This window comes from Triticum dicoccoides, chromosome 2A (genome assembly GCF_002162155.2).
Source record: "Triticum dicoccoides isolate Atlit2015 ecotype Zavitan chromosome 2A, WEW_v2.0, whole genome shotgun sequence".
NCBI lineage: Eukaryota > Viridiplantae > Streptophyta > Magnoliopsida > Poales > Poaceae > Triticum > Triticum dicoccoides.
In genome coordinates, this window is record NC_041382.1 from 754,587,784 (window position 1) to 754,609,333 (window position 21,550).

The 21,550-nt window shown below is 41.1% G+C and overlaps 1 pseudogene; it reads left to right on the forward strand.

Annotated features, from left to right (window-relative positions):
* The first annotated feature begins 997 nt into the window (after nucleotides 1-997).
* On the forward strand, nucleotides 998-4,356 carry LOC119358327 (annotated as a pseudogene).
* The last annotated feature ends 17,194 nt before the right edge of the window (nucleotides 4,357-21,550 follow it).

Sequence of the window (21,550 nt, forward strand, 5' to 3'; positions counted from 1 at the left end):
TAATTCCACTAATATATTTTAAAAGTTGGCGAACATTCTTTTAACACTGCATAAACAATTTTTTTTAAACTGTCACAAACATGTTTTTGGAAACACGTGAACATTTTTAAAAAGTTGCGGAAAGAATTTTTAACAGTGCCTAGAAATTTTAAATATAAGTATACATATTTCAGGAAATTTCAATATGTAAGTAATAAATATATAAAGGAACAATATAAAAAATCTAAAGGATGCGACCCGGCCGAGCTACCCCGACGGAGACGGAGCTCCACCTGATGGTAACTCATTTCCTACCTGTCGCTGTACTTGTGAACGACGGCGATGCTGCTGCTGCATGCTGAAATCCCGAATATTTATGCCAGTCTTGTGTTAATTTCTCTGCATGCCGTGCAGGTCAAAGTTTCTGGATTGGCATGGCACATATTTCTTCATGAGAGACTGCGACGGTCTCCGGGCGGTGGCTGCAAGCAAATCGGCACAGCCCAGTTTGGTCGTGCTTGACGCAATCAGGCAACACAGCCACGACTTTGTCCTGTGATATTCATTTGACCATTTCTTGGCATTCAATTCCCCACGGAGACCAGCAGCAAGCAATGCTGAATAATCATCTCCCACACCTCTTGGTTTTGTGTCACTTACCTTTCCTATTATTTTATGTCCGGCGAACTGGATATAGAACGCGTGCGTGCTTATGTGACAAGCCACACATCAGGAATACCAAAACTTGGGCCCTGTTTTGGCTTTCTACCTCACATGCCAAAACTTAGTGGATCTATAATTATCAGGAATACCAAAACTTAGTAGATCTATAATTATCTTGGGCAAGCCACACATGCAGAAAACATGCAGAATTGCAAACCCAGCCAAATAGAAGGCACCAAAAAGTCCAACCAATGTTCCTACTTTCTAGTAGTTTTTACCTCTTGGGGAAAACAATCCAAACCATCTTCGTACATACTACCCCCTTCCTTTGGTCATCGCAAGCAAAGAAGGCCTAATGGGCATGATATACGTCCCAGTTTTTATCCTCATGTTCTTGATTTGCTTCTGCAACTCCGAAGATAGCCTAACACCCACAAAACCACTCTCCCCTGGCGACAGGCTCATCTCAGACGGTGGCATCTTTGCTCTTGGCTTCTTCTCCCCGAAAAACTCAAGTGCAAACTCATACATAGGCATATGGTACAACAACATCCCGGAGCGAACATACGTGTGGGTGGCAAACCGCGACAGCCCAATCTCTAGCAGTTCCTCTGGTAAGTTTGTTTTGACCAAAAGCTCTGATCTTGTCTTGTTAGACTCCAAAGGAAGCACTCTTTGGACAACCACAAACAAAATCACCACTGAAGCCGCCGGAAGTGCTGCTATACTGCTGGACTCTGGGAACTTAGTCATCAGGTTGCCAAATGGCACTGATATATGGCAGAGTTTCCATCACCCAACCGACACCATTCTCCCGAATATGAGTTTACCGCTTGGTAACAACAACCTCTTCATGCACCTCGTCGCCTGGAGAGCCTTTGATGACCCATCTACGAGTGACTACTCTTTGGGTGGTGACTCGAGCCTCCAGATCCTCGTTTGGAATAGGACGAGGCCATACTGGCGCAGAGCTGCATTAGATGGTGTATTGGTCTCCGCCATGCATGTATCAGAGGAATTCAGGTCCCATCATGTTGCAAACAACTTTCAACAGAGGGGGCGAGTTCTACTTTACGTACACTGTCTCTGACGGCTCGCCAAGGACGCGCATGATCCTGCACTACACGGGTATGGTAAAATTCCTGGCGTGGAACAGCAACTCATTATCTTGGGAGGTTTTCTTTGAGCGGCCCGGTTCTAGCTGTGATCGCTATGCCTCATGCCGCCCGTTCGGTTATTGCGATGCCACACAGACGGTTGCAACATGCAAGTGCCTCGATGGATATGAACCTGGTGGTCTTAACTTTTCCCTAGGATGTCAGAGAAAGAAGGAGATGCATTGTGGTCAAGGAGATAGGTTCATTACCTTGCTTAACATGAAGACACCCGACAAGTTCTTGTTCATCAGGAATAGAAGCTTTGACCAATGCGCAGAAGAATGCAGCCGCAACTGCTCATGCACCGCATATGCTTACGCTAACCTGAGTAGTCTCAGTATGACTGTAGATCAGTCGAGGTGCTTAGTTTGGATGGGGGAGCTTGTTGACACGGAGAAGCGTGGTGATGGTCGTGGGGAGAATCTGTACCTCCGGATTCCCAGCTCATCTGGTATTTGCTCATTTCCCATCTTATTGCTTATACTGTGTGATAGATTGCCTATTAACTTAAGATTGTGTGTGGCTAATAAAATCATACCAATAAAGCCCAGTACAATTAAAGACGTGGCAGTTACAGTTATGTTCAGTTGAAACATTCTTCCTAATAAAATTATACCACTAAGACACATGACGAGATTCACTGTTGGATGATCATAGGACTTGGACTAACATATTTTGTTCTCACATGCGTATGTTCACTACTACCAGCTGTGCTCGTCCTACCTTGCATGAAAATCAGTCATCTTTTCAGATTCTACTTCTCTATAATCCTGTCATTTGGCAGTCTTCATCTTGTTTTTCAATTTTACCATTTTCTTTCTCTTTTGCACCCCTCACCTTTCCACCTAAACCAATAGTTGGCCTGGATATACACAGTGCTTCAATCTACTTTTTGTACAGTAAGTATTTTATCTATTGTCTTTTGCAGTCAGTAAGAAGACTGGTGCGCTGAAGATTGCACTCCCAGTCATGGCAAGTCTACTGATACTTGTGTGCGTTTGTCTTGTCTGGATACGCAAGTCAAGAGGTTGAACAAGATTCGATTATGTATCCAAGTGCATGTCATGTTAATGCATTAGTGCTTATCATAACTCGTATTAACTACTGACAGGCAAGCACCAAACCAAGGGACCCATGAATTTTGCAATGATAGAACAACTGGACAACTCTGATGGACTATACGATGAGAATTCAAAAATTTTGTGGATCAGCTTCAAAGATATTGTCCCTGCTACAGATGGTTTCTCTGACTCCAATGTGCTTGGCAGAGGAGGCTTTGGCGTAGTATACAAGGTAATATAAATGTCACCTTAACGATTACAGTAGTGAAAGGCATTCTTTCATTGTTAATATGAATTATGTAACCACGTAGGGCACACTGGAAGGTGGCAAGGAAGTTGCTGTTAAAAGGCTTACCAAGTGTTCTGATCATGGAATGGGGCATTTTAGAAATGAAGTAGTTCTTATTGCAAAACTGCAGCACAGAAACTTAGTTAGACTTCTTGGTTACTGCATCCATGGAGCTGAGAAGCTTCTTAGTTACGAATACTTGCCCAACAAAAGCTTAGACTACTTCCTATTTGGTATGTCCTAATCATGTATAATGATTCTTACGGTGAGCAAATGAGCATGCCTGATTTTAAGACTTAACATATTGTCGGCATACAGATGATGCTAAAAGATTTATGCTTGATTGGCCAACAAGGTTTAGCATAATCAAAGGGGTAGCTAGAGGACTTGTGTACCTCCACCATGATTCTAGAATGACGATAATTCACAGAGATCTCAAAGCAAGCAATATCTTGTTGGATGCGGAGATGAGACCCAAAATATCAGATTTTGGCATGGCAAGGATCTTTGGTGACAACCAGCAACAAGCAAATACTAGGCATTTTGTTGGGACATAGTGAGTATTAATTCCTGCACTGGACTAAACATGCTTAAAAACTCTTTATGTGCTTCAACTAATTAATTCTTGTACACTTACTTGTGGAACTATTCAAACAACGGCTACATGTCACCCGAATATGCGATGGAAGGCATTTTTTCGGTCAAGTCCGACACATATAGCTATGGGGTCTTGCTACTGGAGATCGTAAGTGGGTTGAAGATGAGCTCACCTCAACATTTCCCAAACCTTATAGATTATGTAAGTACTACCAAATGCTTTGAATTTAGCCTGCTCATGTACTCTTATATTTTGATATAGAGGGAGTACAACATAGCGAGTGTAGGTACTAACTTATTATCGACCATGTTTCAGGCATGGAACTTACTGAAAGAAGGAAACTCGAAGGATTTCCTAGATATTGTGCTGCTGAACAGCTACTCGCTGCATCAAGTGTCGTTGTGCATCCATATCGCATTATCGTGCGTTCAGGGCAGCCCGAGTGGCAGGCCGCTCATGTCGCTAGTAGTCTCTATGCCGGAAAACGAGGCCATGCCACTCACGATGCCAAGGCAGCCTTCGTATTTCGTTGGAAGGAGACATGAAGCGGAAGAAGCGAGGGAGGGCTCTGTTAACAGCGCGGGCCTGACGACGCTAGTAGGACGCTAGATGCTCTGCCTAGCATCAGCTATGCTTCTCTGCAATGTGGTGACCTGAGTGCCCTGGAACATCAAAGGAAGCAGATTACCGTTGACTGCCAAGTGGGTTTTAGTAACCAGCTGCAGGTGGTGCTCCAACGGTCGGTTTAAAATTAGGGTCAATTCCATTTTTCCCCCTAATCTTTCCCCAGTCTCAGCTTTACCCCTAAAAAAAGCATGTGCTCAACTTTGCCCCTCTTTCGTCTGGTGCCACTTCAGAAATACCCCTCCGCGCCGTTTCCGTCCAGTCAAAGTGGTTTGACCGTTTTAGGGACAATTTTGGGACAAGTTTGCCCCTACTTACATGTGGGGGGCTGACTGAACAGTTATCTCTCTCGGTTTTCTTCTTCCTCTCGACGCTAAGAACAAAGTGTAGGAGGAGGCGGCTGCTTAGGCGATTTCGACAGCTCGGTGCTGGAGAGCTAGGAAAGGATGATGGCGTCCATGTTCTCGACGGCTCAGTGCTTGGCGACTTTAGCCGCGGAGGACGAGGTTAGTAAAGTCTGCATATTTGGGGATTTCAGATCTAGGGTTTGTGCGGATTTGGGATTTTTAGCCATGTGCATCCGATTTTGTTTGTAGGTGGATGGTTGCGGCATTGTGCAGTTTAGTTCAGAGCATTTCATTCCCAATCCCATCTTCTGTGGCCTTGAGGAGCGCTCGAAGCGTAGATGCCCAGGGCATGGGCTAGTTTCGGCTCGCCGTGTAGCTTGGGGAGGAGCAAGCACTGGTAGACGTTTTTTGGGTTGTCCAGTTGATGTAAGTGCTATATTTCCCTCAATTTGATATATTTTTTGTCGAATTGATGCTAAGGTTTCAGTTTGACATTATTTTTGAACTATGCTTTTGCAGCTTCCCGATGAATGTGATTGGGTTGTATGGATTGACCCCCCTCCTACTGACTATGTTGGGCTTGCTTTTGAGGATTTACATGCTACCCTTGAACACAGTTGGATCAAAGCAAGCAATATGGAGAGGAGGGTTGTGGATCTTACCACTAAAAACAAGAAGTTGAAGCAAAAGTTGAAGAAAAAGAATGAGCTGATGGAAACAATGTGCTTTGTCATTGTTCTTGGCATAAGCATTGTGGCTAGTCTTGTTTCTGTGTGGTCAAATTAGGCTATTGAAGTGTTTGTTGATGTAGGTTATGTTGTTATGTTCTGGAGCCTTTATGTAATGGAGCCTTTATATAATGGTGTGAACTATGAAATTGTAGTAGATGTTCTGGAGCCTTTATGTTATGTTCTGGAGCCTTTATGTTCTGGAGCCTTTATGAAATGTCCCTTTATATAATGGTTATGTTGTTAATGTGGTTTAAATCCTGTATGAATGCACATTGGGGTACTTTTGGCTAGTGATGTTTCCATGTGGTAAATATGAGCACAAATATATATCAATCCAGGGGCAAATATGAGCACACAAATATAGCACAAGGGCAAATATGAGCACACGAGTGTAGCACATGGACAAATAGGAGCACAGAAGTGTAGCACAGTGACAAATATGAGCATAGAAGTGTAGCATAGGGCAAATATGAGCACATTACACAGGAGTTCACAACAGTTTGACAACATGCAAAGCAACACACATCAGTTAACACATTACATCTAACATAGCAGTTCATCACTCTAGTTGAACAGAACCAACATTAAGCTGATCACACTAGTTTGGCCCTCTTGCTCCTAGTGTTGGCAGCAGGATTTGCAGCTTTGCTCCTTGTGCTGACAGCAGAGTTGCCGCCTTTCGCCTTCTTCTGTGGTGATCCCCACCTAGTTCCTCTCTCAGCAGCTCTTTTAGTACATTTCTTTGGACTGAGAAGCATTAAACAATCAAGATGAGTACGAAATAATGAAGTTACACAAAGAATGCATGAACATGTAGTAGAAAACATACCTGACAAGTGCTATTGGAGAGCTTGGAGCTGGTGCAGAGCTTGGAGCAGTTGGTGGAGAGCTTGGAGCTGGTGGAGAGCTTGGAGTAGTTGGTAGAGAGGTTGTAGCAGATGGTGGAGAGCTTGGAGCAATTGCAAGAGCATTTTCTGGAGCATTTTCTGCACCCCAATGCTTATCTTCTCCAAATGCAAGATCAATTGACTCTTTGCAATGGGTGCCTCTGTGACCAAGTCTGCCACATCTACTGCATTTCTTTTGCCTTCCTCCAAGACCTTTTCCTTCTGCCTGTTCCCTTATCCTAGTTTTCCTTGGTCTTCCAGGTGGTCTATTTTGCACTCGTGCACACAGTTTAAACCCAGTATCAACAATGTCCCACTGCTGCTTCCCCTCCTTTGTAGGCAAATTCTCTGCATAAGTAAGATTGAATCTATGCACAGAGTAAAATTCATGCACATACTGATCAATCTCACTTGCTGGACCTCTGAGTGAAGTAATGAAGTATAATGCATGAATGCAAGGTTGTCTAGTGATTTGCCATTTTCTGCAGCTACAAGTTTGTGCTTGCAGATCAACAGGATACCTCCACTGCCTCTTCTCTTTATCAATTGTAGTCACCTCTGCCTCATGAGTACTTCTCTTAACAATGCTCATATCTAAGGTCTTTGATTTTGCCATTAACTGTTTCATCACTTTGGGGACTATGATATGCCCTCCATAAGTGCCAGCAGAAATGCTTTGCCTTAGATCAAATTTCTCCATTAAGACTTGCCTAATTTTGTCTAGCAGGTCTACAATGTGTAGTCCTTTCCATTTTCTGATTTTGGAATTGAAAGACTCTGCAAGGTTATTGTTCACATAATCTAACTTGCACTTCTCATTGAACAGTGCCCTGGCCCATATCTTGCTGTGATGTTCATCCAGATAATCTTTTACATCTGGCTTGCTATACAACTGCCTGAGATGGTAATTGTGTTTCTTTAAGCTAAATGTTAGGGAACAGGGCCACAAGTTCTCATCAAAAAATTTCCCTTTAAACTTCTTGGTGAAGTTTGCAGCTAAGTGCCTCATGCATTCTCTATGCTCTACTCCAGGGAAAACATCATCTACAGCTGCCTCTAATCCTTTACAGGCATCAGTGTGTATGACTAGACCATCTGGGTGGCCTATCAGGTTTTTCAAGTGGTCAAAGAACCATGTCCAACTCTCCAGGTTCTCTACCTCTAGCACACCATATGCAACTGGAAATATCCAGTTGTTTGCATCTACAGCACAGGCACTGACTAGTTGTCCTTTGAACCTACCATTGAGTGCAGTGGCATCTACCGCCAGATATGGCCTACAACCTTCTAAAAAACCCTTCCAGCATGCCTTAAATGACACAAACACTCTCCTAAAGCACTCTTTGGACCTTCTCTGACCATTCTTTTCAAACTGAACAATGTGCCTATCAATGTGAACTACACTACCAGGTGATGCTTTCTCTACCTCAGCCTTGAATGTGTACAATAATTGAAAACTGGCAGTCCACTTACCATAGATGTTGTCAATGGCCATCTACTTACCATAAAATACTCTCATGTATGGCAGCTGCAATCCATACTTCTTCTTCAAGTCAATTTGAAGTTGTGTGACCCTTATATTGGAGTTTCTTTCACCCAGTTCTTAACTGCATCTGCAATCCATCTGCACTTTGCTAATCTCAACCTTTGTCTTCTTGTCACACTTGGGCATGTGTGAGGATTTCTGTTTACTTTGACCTACAGTTAAATATTGTAACAAGGATCAGAATCATAAACAACATAACAATCATAAAGAACATGCACAGTTAACTGTTAGTGTACCTGAAATAGTTTGGTATTTTTCAGAAAGGATGCATGCATCCTCCACTTACACCTTTTATATGCACAATGTATTGTTAGCCTACCAGGCTCACTCTTGTCAATTTTGAATTCACTCTGAGTCTTGATTGCATAAGTGGCTAATGCATTTCTGCACTCTACAACATCAGAGAATATAGTTCCTTCTGCAAGAGAAGGATCATCTCTGTTAAAATGCACATCTGGCCTGGCCTCATCAGAACTCCCAGAATAACCCATGTCATTGTCCTCCTCTCTCTCATCTGAATATGTCTCAGCAAACTCTGGAGGGGAAATGTAATCATCTTGTTGAGCTGCTTCCTTCCCCTTTGGCTTCTTCCCTATTACAAATCCAGGATGCATTAATTCATCCTCATCATCTGTTGGTACATCATTAGGTTGTTCCTCTTCTATGATTGGATCAGCATCTGGTTGCTTGCTACTGCTAGGACCTGGTTCATGCACAACACTAGTTTCTGAATTTCTTCTTCCACCTGAACTACCTCTGCCACCTGAATTCCTTCTTGCACCTGAACTACCTCTGCCACCTGAATTCTCTCTTGCACCTGAACTACCTCTGCCACCTGAACTCCCTCTTCCTCTTGTTTGACTGCACCTAGCTTGAGAACTGTGAGCTTGAGATCTAGTTCCTCTCCTCTCAGTCTCTCCTCTAAGCCTTTGTATCACATTAATTTCTAAATCTACTGTCTTAGTTTCAGCATTGGTTGCAAACATAATTCCCAATTCATCATCAGACTGCACTGGCACCCAATTAGTATTTCCCATGTCCCAATACCTAAATTCTACAGCATCATAGAGGCCACATGGATATTTATCTGAGATTGCAGATCTAAACTTCACAAATGTTGATGTGCAATCAACTACAAGACGAAAATTAAACCCTGTGCCAGATCCTTTTGTACCAGAAGTGCCTAACACGGCGGTTTCCATCCTACAGTTGAGATAGAAAGCTCTAGCTGGATCCATCCTACGGTAAATGTTGAGAAAAATTAGAGGAAGGCAAAGACAGTGAGCATAGCAATTGTGCGAGTAACCTAATGGAGACACTTACCCCATTGGAACAGTTGGTGTGGTCGCCGCTGTGGTCTGAGAGCTCTCAGCTCTGCCGCTGCCGGCGCCGCTTCCACGAACGGCAGCCATCCGTGAAATCCCTCGGTGAAGAGGAGCGGCGGGTCAGATCCAGCCGCTGCGCATCTCAATCCCCACGCTATCCCTCCACGGTGGCCGACGGCGAACCAAATCGTGGGCGGGCTAGGGTTAGGGTTCAAGTCACCAGAGAGAAGAGAAGAGATGAGAGGAGAGGATATCTGTGAGTGAGTGACTCTGTCCGAAGGGCCCCACATGTAAGTACCAGGGGTAAATTGTCCGAAATGTGTCTCCTACACGGTCAAACCACTTTGAGTGGACGGTAAGGGTACGGAGGGGTATTTCTGAAGTGGCACCAGACGGAAGAGGGGCAAAGTTGAGCACTTGTTTCTTTTAGGGGTAAAGATGAGGGTGGGGCAAGATTAGGGGAAAAAATGTAAATGTCCCTTAAAATTACTGGTGTGCTAGCTTTGATTCTTTGACTGTTAAACTTGTCAAATGGTGCTCAAATGCAACTGAGGCTGAACTTTCAGCTTGTTTAGAAGGACTCATCAGGTTTGGTGCTTGAGTGGCACAGGCACCCAGCCTTGCTGGAAACTGATCGCTCTGCTGATGTCCAAGCCATTCTCTTGCACGCTGAAAATCCCTCAGAAAAAGGTCAAAAGGGAGGGAAAGGAGGTTGCGCATTCGTTAGCTATCCGAATATATATCATATGAAAAATATTTCATGATGAATCTAATGGTATTGATTTGGTATTGTAAATGCTGATATTTTTTCTGTAAACTTGGTCAATGTTGACAAAGTTTGGCTTTGAAGAAAAAGCTCACATGCAACTATAATTTGGCAAGGAGGGAGTAGAGAAGAGTTGAGTAGGGCGGTCATGCATAATTCTGCTCCATCCCGCGTGTCAGAAATAGTTGTGTGAGATTGTAATAAGCTGATAACGTTGTTACCTGAGTGGTCTAAATCCCCCGTTCAGATTGAAGATATTCATGCCTTCGGCTTATGTACCATGTGCAGATTGTAGTAGATTTTATTTTTTAAAATTACAAATTTCAGTTTTTCTGTAGGGAAAATTGCAAACTTAGCAATGCAACTGCATAATGCAGCAAACTTCAAAAAAGCAGAAAAGTCAGTTGGAAGCAGAGAAGGGCATACAATGGGGCCAGATTAGAGCCCATCGAGATCTAGCGGAGCGACATGGGGGATGAGAGCTAGCCCACAAAAGTTCGAACTCACGATCTCCCTTTCTAGAACTAGCGTCGCAAACCGACGGAACCGGTGAGCTACCGTGTTAAATTTGAGATGCGAACCTTTAAGCACCATACTCTGTTGAATCTGTTTTTAGAGGACATATAAAATATTTTGTAGTATCCGTTGAACATTTTCTTAAAATGAGCTGAATATTTTGAATAATACACAATGAACTTATTTTAATATACGACGAACATTTTTGAGAAAATATGAAGATATACGCTGAACAATTTTCGGACACGTAGTGAACATTTGTGAAATTACGCTGAACAATTTACGAATACACACTGAACATTGTGTAATATACACTGAACAAAATTAAGAAACATAGTGAACATTTGTATATTCGTAGAAAAACCAAAACCAAAATAGAAAAATCCAAAATATACATATTGAACATTTTTTTATGATTTTTATCAGGTTTTTTTCTTTCTCATTTTCCTTTTTTCACTTTTCTCTTTTTGATGTTATTTTGTTTTTCTTTGTTTCTTTATCAGTATTCACTATTTTTCATTCTTTTTGCACTTGTTTCTTTGGTTTTCCTTTTTGTTTCCTTTTTCTTTGTGTCCATTGTTTCTTTTATGTTGTTCATTGTTTTTTCATTCTATCTTTTTCGTATGTGCCAAGAACATTTTTAATACATGTTTATCATTTTTCAAATACAATTTTGAGGTTTTTAATACATGGTCAACATTTTTTTTATACACATTTTTAACATTTGAAATGCTTGAACAGCAATTATCACATAAATGATTATTTTTTTAATACATAATCAACATTTTCTCTATACACATTTTGATATTTTCAAATGCTTAATTAACATTATTTGAAATACAAGATTAATTTTTTTAATACATGGTCAACATTTTTTCTATACACATTTAACATATTTCAAATTCTTAATTAAAACAATTTAAATACTTCTTACCATTTTTAAAATGCTTTATTAATTTTCCTAAATACATGTATATTTTTTGGACACTTTTCTTATATATGAGAAACATTATCTTCACACACATTAAACATATTTCAAATGTTTGTTTAACAATTTTTAATACATGTCAACATTTTCTTGATACACATTTAAAAATATTCAAATGCTTGATTAACATATTTTAAATACAAATTAACATTTTTTATGGTCAACATTTTCTTTTGTGCCATTTTAAAATTTTCAAATGCTTGATTAACAATTTTCGAATACAAGTTTGACATTTTTAGTACATGGTCAACATTTTTTATATACACATTTAACATTTTTGAATGCTTGATTAGAAAATTTTAGATAGTTGTTTAATATTCTTTCAAATGCTTGATTAATATTTTTTAAATAGATGATCAACTTTTTTCACACATATTAGATACATGAGAAACATTTTCTGTATACACATTTCACATCTTTCAAATGCTTGGTTAATATTTTTCAAATGTTTTATGTGAAGTGTTTTTTATAATATTTTTATTTATAACATTTAGAAGTAAAAAAGAAAGAAAAAAAAGATGTCGTGGCCTCTCGGGAACCCGGGCCGGCCCATTTACGGAGGCGCCTGACGCGAGGGCACGCTATGTCTCGCTTCGCGCACTCCCCACACATCCTGCCCCCGCTGACCGCTGATTATGTCGCCGCGGGCGATGGCTAAGTGTGCTAATCACGCCCCCGCCGCCTTATCATCGCAGTCTTCCCAGGAGAATCAGTCCGACACTTCATCGCGTCATCGTGCCCATCCTTGGATGATTTTCCTTGCCCCCCAGCCACGCGTCGTCGCTAGCAGCGATGGGCAGCCGACATTTTCTTTCATAACTCGTAAGCCGAGTGTAGCCCAAGTAATCGCTCGCGTTGGTTGACACACACCCCCTACGCTTCTAGAGCTCCACCTGACTGTATATTCCATTTCATATGTGCTTCAGTAAGACTACTACTTGTACATGATGTCACTGCAAGCAAACAGGGAGGCGATTTTGCAAAAAAAAGAAAAAAAACTGGAGCTCTCGCGCTCGTCTAGGCGATCTAGTGGTGACTGAGAATGAGAGTGGGTGAGAGGGCGACGCTAGTGCCGGTGGCCCCGCTAGAGGGGGCGACGCATGTATGGATGCAGGCATCCAGAGGAGTCTCTTCAGCGTGGGGGATTGGCTCGAATTCAAGGCAAGATCAAGGCGTATCCTATCGGTGGCGGCAGGTCGAGGGAGTTGCGTGGAGAGGTCAAAGGAGAGGGTGAGGAAGATCTTGAGAAATTTGATAGGTGAGATTTTTTGTTCTCCCGAGGAAGGGGAAGAAGCAATCAGAGAGATTTCTACTCTGTTTCCTTAGAGGTGGGATTCGAAATCAGTTTCTGAGGATGGAAAGGGGGGATCCAGGCTGCCCCTGGTTGAGTTGGAAACTGATACGTCCATTTTGTATCATGCTTTTATGTTGATATTTATTGCATTATGGGCTGTTATTACACATTATGGTACAATTGTTATGCATTTTCTCTCTTATTTTATAAGGTTTACACAAAGATGGAGAATGCCGACAGCTGGAATTCTGGACAGGAAAGGAGCAAATCTGAGAGACCTATTCTGCACAACTCCAAAAGTCCTGAAAATTTACGGAGAATTATTTTGGAATATATAAGAATTATTGGGCGAAGAAAATACTAGAGAGGACCCACCAGGTGGCCACAAGCCTGGGGGCGCGCCCCTAGGGCTTGGCCCTCCCTGGCAGGTCCCAGGTGTCCATCTTCTGCTATATGAAGGGTTTTTACCTGAAAAAATCATAAGGAAGCTTTCGGGACGAAGCGCCACCGTCTCGAGGCGGAACTGGGCAGAAGCAATCTAATACTCCGGCAGAGCTATTCTGCCAGGGAAACTTCCCTCCCGGAGGGGGAAATCGAAGCCATCATCATCACCAATGACCCTCTCATCGAGAGGAGGGCAATCTCCATCAACATCTTCACAAGCATCATCTCCTCTTGAAACCCTAGTTCATCTCTTGTATTCAATCTTTGTCTCAAAACCTCAAATTGGTACGTGTGGGTTGCTAGTAGTGTTGATTACTCCTTGTAGTTGATGCTAGTTGGTTTATTCGGTGGAAGATCATATGTTCAGATCCTTAATGATATTCAATACCCCTCTGATCTTGAACATAAATATGCTTTGTGAGTAGTTACATTTCTTCCTGAGGACATGAGAGAAGTCTTGTTATAAGTAATCATGTGAATTTGGTATTCGTTCGATATTTTGATGAGATGTATGTTGTCTTTTCTCTAGTGGTGTTATGTGAATATCGACTACATGACACTTCACCATGATTTAGACCCAGGGGAAGGCATTGGGAAGTAATAAATAGATGATGGGTTGCTAGAGTGACAGAAGCTTAAATCCTAGTTTATGCGTTGCCTTATAAAGGGCTGATTTGGATCCACATGTTTCATGCCATGGTTAGATTTATCTTAATTCTTCTTTCATAGTTGCGGATGCTTGCGAGAGGGGTTAATCATAAGTGGGAGGTTTGTCCAAGTAAGGACAGCACCCAAGCACCGGTCCACCCACATATTAAATTATCAAAGTAACGATCACGAATCATATGAGCATGATGAAAACTAACTTGACAATAATTCCTATGTGTCCTCCGGAGCGCTTTACTTTATATAAGAGTCCGTCCAGACTTATCCTTTGCTACAAAAAGGATTGGGTCAGCTTGCTGCACCTTTGTTACACTTGTTACTTGTTACCCGTTACGAATTATCTTATCACAAAACTACTTGTTACCGATAATTTCAGTGCTTGCAGAAAATACCTTACCGAAAACCGCTTGTCATTTCCTTCTGCTCCTCGTTGGGTTCAACACTCTTACTTATCGAAAGGACGATAGATCTCCTATAGTTGTGGTTCATCAAGACTCTTTTCTGGCGCCGTTGCCGGGGAGTGAAGCGCCTTTGGTAATGAAACATTTATATTACGTGTTGAAATTTACTGTCACTTGTCACTATGGAAAATCATCTTTTGATGGGTTTGTTCGGGGTATCTTCACCCCGACGGGAAGATCAAAGAGTTTTCCCTCAACCTACTGAACCTACTGAAAATATTTATTATGAAATTCTTTCGTGTATGATAGAGAAACTGCTAGCTAATCCTTATGCGGGAGATGGAACATTACGTCCTGATATGCATCTAATCTATGTGGATGAAATTTATGGATTATTTAAGCTTGCAGGTTTGCCCGAGGATGAAGTCAAGGAGAAGGTCTTCCCTTTATCTTTGAAGGAGAAGGAATTGACATGGTATAGGCTATGCGATGATATTGGGACTTGGAATTACAACCGACTGAAATTGGAATTTCATAAGAAGTTTTATCCTATGTATCTGGTTCATCATGATCGGATTTACACACACACACACACACACACACACACACACACACACACACACACACACACACACATATATATATATATATATATATATATATATATATATATATATATATATATATATATATTAGAAAGTATCGCTCAAGCTTGGGGGAGGCTTAAGTCAATGTTATATTCATGCCCCAATCATGATCTCTCAAGAGAAATTATTATTTAGAACTTTTATGCTCGACTTTCTTGTAATGATCAATCCATGCTCGATACTTCTTGTACTGGTTCTTTTATGAAAAAGACTATTGAATTCAAATGGGATCTCTTGGAAAGAATTTAACACAACTCTAAAGATTGGGAGCTCGACGAAGGTAAGGAGTCAGGTATAAACCTTAAGTTTGATTGTGTTAAATCTTTTATGGATACTGATGCTTTTCGTGAATTTAGCACTAAGTATGGACTTGACTCTGAGATAGTAGCTTCTTTCTGTGAATTATTTGCTACTCATGTTGATCTCTCTAAGGAGAAGTGGTTTAAATATCATCCTCCCATTGAAGTAAAAACAGTAGAACCCATTAAAGCTGAAGAGGAAACTATTACTTGTAATGTTGATCCTGTTATTCCTATTGCTTATATTGAGAAACCACCTTTCCTTGTTAGGATAAAGGAGCATGCTAAAACTTCAACTGTGGTTCGTAAGAGTTATACTAGAACACCTACACCCCCGAACAAATTAAAGTTGAACCTAGTATTGCTATGGTTAAAGATCTCTTGGTCGATAATATTGATGGACATGTTATTTATTTCGGTGATGAAGCTGCTAGATTTGCTAAACCCGATGATAAAGATAAACATAGACCTGTTGTTGGCATGCTTGTTTTTTCTGTTAAAATAAGAGATCATTGTTACCATGGCTTATGTGATTTGGGTGCTAGTGTCAGTGCAATTCCCTTTACTTTATACCAAGAAATTGTGAATGATATTGCACCAGTTGGCATCCAGTTCATCAGAATTTAGTTGATTTATTCATTTCACATGGTAATAGTTACATGTTCATGAGCCTATATGCTAGCTTGTTTGGCATCATCAGATAATTCTACATTAGTATCAAGTAATGATTGTTTATCCAGAGTTTGCAGTGCATGAGATGTTGTTATGATGTTGTATTATTCATGGTAAATATGACACTTGCAACAAATGCATGACATTATTCTCTTGGTGTACTACAAATCTATAGCTAATGAAAAAAAAGATTGTTATACTAAATATTGTACTCCCGACGGTGGCTTGTCTATTGGTACTCACGTGCATATACCTTGGATGCAAGTCACGAGGTAGAAAAACTCTGTATTCACCTTTTCCCTCAATAACCAATATCGACAAATTCATTTAAAATTATCCTGTCAGGTAAACGCTAAAGGAAAGGTCAGAACACACATATGCTAAAGCACTTGAATGGTTACAAACTTGGGAACAAAGATACCGAACTTCCATCTGTTGGCTTTGAAGAAATTCTCACTGCAACAAACAACTTTTCTAATTACAACATGCTTGGAAAAGGTGGTTTCAGAAAAGTGTACAAGGTAATAAATAGTTTTGGCTTGGAGATTTCTAAAGAAGAATATTTTTGTTGTTCTCTTATTAAACTAAAAAAAATGATGTGCGCATGTAGGGATTATTGGAAGATGGCATGTAAGTTGCTGTCAAAAGGCATATAGTATGGGTTCTGGGCAAGGGATTGAGGAGTTTAAGAATGAAGTAGTTCCGATTGCCAAATTGTAGCACTGGAACTTAGTTAGGTTTCTTGGTTACTGCATTCATGAAGATGAGAAGTTACTCATTTACGAATACTTACCTAACCGGAGTTTGGATGCCTTCCTTTTTGGTTTGTTCTGACTTATGTACTTACGTTCAAGTCTCGCAAAATATTTGTACATTAACTAAAAGATTTTTTATATTATGGCTGACAATATATCTCATTTTGCACGACTTTTGGAATATGCTACAAAAAACATATGCTTAATTGGCTGAGTCGGTTCATGGTCATTAAAGTGATATCCAGAGGGCTTCTTTATCTCCACCAAGATTCAAGATTAACAATAGTTCATCGAGATCTCAAAGCAAGCAACATCTTGTTGGATGCGCAAATGAGTCCTAAAATATCTGAGTTTGGTATGGCAAGGATCTTTGGAGGAAAAGAGCAACAATCAAACACTAAACGGGTTATTGGGACATAGTAAGTAATCTTTGCGCCAGCTATGTGCAGTGTGGTATTTTCTTAAATCTAATTCATTTACCTTGGAATCATTTAATAGTGGTTACATGTCTCCTGAATATGCGATGGAAGGCTGCTTTTTTGTCAAGTCTGACACCTACAGCTTTGGGATTTTGCTGTTAGAGATTGTAAGCGGGTTAAGGATTAGCTCACTCCATCTCACAATGGGCTTTCCAAAACTTATAGCATATGTAAGTATTACTGAAATGTTCTAATTTTCAACGGCTTAAACACTCATGATAATTTGACCAGAAATTGATTTCACTTTTTCAGGCATGGAGCTTATGGGTTGATGGAAATGCAAGTGAATTGGTGGACGGTCAGTTGTGGAGAGTTGTCCACTTGATGAAGTTCTATGATGTGTTCACATAGGGCTCCTGTGTGTTCAAGACCATCCAAATGCTAGGTCACCCATGTCATCCATTGTGTTCATGTTAGAGAACAAAACAACTCTGCTTCTTGCCCCCAGGAAACCTACATATTTCACACTACGGAGCCATGAAGCTGAAGACTGGAGAAAATATATGGGAAGTTCTGAGAATAACATGAGCATCACAACACTCGAGGGACGTCAAATGTTTAGTTCCGCTATTCATTGTTTCATAAATTGCTCACAAATCTGCAGTTGGGCCGTGTTTGCATACACAAACAAGTGCACAATTGAATAAATTGTTCTCAACTCGCTGGTCATGTTTGTAAATACAGTCTCCTTGATATGTGTACTAGTTTGAGCATTCTCATCTATCAAAGTGAAGGAAGCTACCTTAACATGCATGTATCGCGAACTTTTATGTGTTTGTTTTCCCTATATAGAGTTTCTTGTTCAATGTTTCCTCTGTCGGTTGAGTCAGTTAAAGTAGTATGCTGAAAGCTTGGTTTTATGGTGGACATTTTGAATAACCCAAGAAGCATATACTCCCTCCCTTTGGATTTTTACTCGTACTCACAAATGAGTGGCGGTGAACACATTTTTTTTGTGGACAGATGTAATATTCTTCTGTTATGTTTGAAATGTTTTCGTAGAAATTTTGAAGGATTTAAATTCATAGGGGTTTTTCCTATGAGGTCCTTAGTTTGAATGATGCAACCAAAAATATTTTTTAGGGGCAAATGTTTTAGTAGGGCGTTTTGGATCTCGGCCTCCATGGAGGCTGAATTTTTGGAAAAAAATAAATTTCAAAATTTTCGGTTTCAAAAAAATATGTGCAAGTAAACAAGGATTTGATGTGTATGTGAGTAAAATTACAGGATGAAGAATAGTAACATGCGTTAAAAAGCCCCAGACTTATTTTTTTAGCACAACCCTAATTTCAACGTATTTCGTCTTGAAAATTTTGCACTTGTGCTGCCTTCATCTATATCTATATTTTTTCAGAATTTTTTGAAATGTAAAAATATGAATTTTCATGAATTTTAAATTTTCCATTTGGAGGTCTGCATGAAGCTCGGCCTCCAAAAGAAATTTTCGCAAACATTTCCTTTATTTAGGCTAGCAGATGTGTTTTTTTAGGGCTGGCAAATGCAAGAGAGCGGATATGCTGCCCGTTTCTCTACTTTTTTAGGTGACCCCGTTTCGCTACTGAAGGCACATGAAAGAATAGTAGCTACTCAAGGCGTTGTCAAAAAATCATTATTGGTAATGTTCATGCGGGTTTAAGAGTGACAACATCATTGCCCCACTTCAATTGCAACCTCTTTACTGAAGTTTTTGGAGTATTTCTTCGAGCAGAGATTGACGCCGTGAAGAAGGTGTTTTCAAGAGAGTTCATTGTAATTCTTAGTCATATGAGTTACTTTGTATATTCTTGGATCTTATGTTCAAATCAATGTACATGTACTTGTTATGAGTATGAATAAAATTACGGTGTTTCTCAAAAAGAAATGTAGCTTTTGGGCCCGGTGACAAACAGGAGAACGCAAGAACGCAAGCGCGGAGAGAATAACAAATGCACGACCGCACGAGACCACTTCCGCCATCTAGTTCCAGTCCTGTGGTTATCGAACTCGGAGTCGCTTTCCTCGCTGCTGTTGGTGCTCCCCATCTGCTGCCGAGGCTTCTTCTCCCCGTCATGCCACCTTCACTGATATGCGTCTCCGCCGTCTCCCCATCTTTAGGCCTCGAGCCCCGTTCAACATCGCTGGTGTTCGTTCCCACCAGAGATCTAAGGTCGAAAACCAAGTTAGTCCCCAATCCGGAGTGTTGCCGCCAGCTGCCCCGATGGAGCTCCACCCGATGGTAACTTATTTCTTACCATACCCCTTTTCGTTTTGTTGTATAGGAGTGAAGTGTGAACCCTTGTTTGTTTCTGTAGAACACCGGTTAAATCCTGCGAGATCCACCGAAGACACACCTCCACATGCCCTTTAATGATGCTAGATGCACTGTCAGGATAGGTGCTAGGCGAGAAGAGCCTTATTCCATCTTCGCCTCCTATTTCTAAACAGGACACAAACCTTAAACATGCACAAAAAGACACCTAAAACATGGAACATGACCCTCCCATTCGCAAGGGCCGAAATCCACCACGCCTCCATGACCTAAGGCCACAGGAGATGAGATGGACCTGCGGCGCCGCCGGTAGGACCCTAGTCGCCCTTCAACTCGCGACAACACTGGCGAACGGGTAACACATTTTTTTTGGAAAACATTCACATATGAACATATTTAGGTGCAACTATATTGTGCAGATACTACATATTTTGACAGGACAATTTTTTCACTCAATAATCCGTGTCAAGACGATACCACCTAACATATGTATCACGTGTTCAAGAAACAAAGAAATATGTATAGCAAGATGCACATAGCTCACAAACATACTTATTTTTTAAACACATATTAAATTTTTTAGGGGTCTTACACTTTTTTCAGAAGTCCATATTATTTCCTTTTTTTGAGGATCCATATTATTTCCTTAAATGGTCTAAAAGGTGTGTAGCTTTTAGGCCCATGAAAAGATGAAGAAAAAAAATTTAGGTTTTTTTAGAATTAGAAAAACAGTAGTTACGGCTGGGGTAGAGAACCGGGGCGGGCCGAAAGCCCTGCGTTGAAGTAGCACGCGAGCAGAGGGGAAAAAACATCACGAGGCGAGTGAATTACAATAAACATCGACACTTCAGGCTAGGTTTGCAGGAACCACACATATACGAAATTGTGCCAAAAAACACTAATTTTTTTAATATTTTTTTGCAAAAACATTGGTTGCTCGTTTGGACCGTTTTAAGTGCGATTATGACTGGGGGCGCATCCGTCGACGTGGCATCAAAGTTCACACGGCAACACCGTTAGACGGCGTTACACGCCGCTGGCGCACCGGTTCGAGCCGGACCGCTTAGTCTTCGAGCCGTTCCCTTCCCGGTCCGCTCCTCTCCCTCTCTTTTCCTCCCCGCACTCTCTCCTCTCAGTCATAGCGACAGCTGGCGGTGCAGGCGGTGACTGTGGCGGGTCTGCCGGCGTTGGAGATGATGGTCCATCGATGGGAGATATATGCGGGAGCTCAAACCCTAGCTGGCCGTCGGATATGAGCAGCCCCAGCCACAGCCCCCAGCACTGTCTCGAATATGTGGCGGCAAGATCTTGGGCCAAGGAAGTAAAGGAGAATCCGACGGAGAGCCACCGGATTGCCTCGTCATTCGGCGGCGTCTAGTGAGTTTCCTCTTCCCTCTTCCCTCTTCCTGTAGACCGATTCTAGGTTTAGGGTTAGGTTTTTTGGCATTGTTAATTGGTGCTCTCTTAATTGTGATTTAGTTGTGGTTGATTTGTAGTTAACAGAGTAGCTAGTTGACAAAGTAGTTAACAGAGTAGCTAGTTGATGATGTAGTCAGCAGAGTAGTTAGCAGGGTATTGTACTTGGAGAGATCAGTTTGCATTGGTTTGATAGTGAAGTTGACTAGTTTTCAGAACCTGACATTGGTTTTCAGAAGGTGTTTGTGGTTTTCTGAGTGTACTGTACTGTATTGTAGCAATCATAGTGTTGATTACTCTGTTTTAGTGCTCTGTTCTAGGAATTATGCATTTTTTACAGTACATTGGTGCTCTGTTTTAGTGCTATGTTAATTAAGCTATTTTAATTATTTGAGTGTAGTTTGAACGATGATGTTTGGGAAGTTAGAATGCACTTTCATGACAGAGACAACTTGGAGAGATCAGTTTGCATTTCAGACATAACATATTATAATTTGGTTGCCCTAATAGAGTGAGAGGGATATGGGCTTAATGATTTCATGTATTTTGTGAGGGATCCTGGTGTGGGGATTACATGAATGGATGAAATTTGTTATGATGATAAGGTGGATGAAATGCTTGACCATATTGCTAACAATGATCAGAATGTAGTGAACTTTACAATGGTTAGGGGCACTGATTCAAGACCTGCAGATTTGAACTCAGGCTATCTGGTTGAGGAGCAGGTTCCTTTGAGCCATATAGGAGAGAAC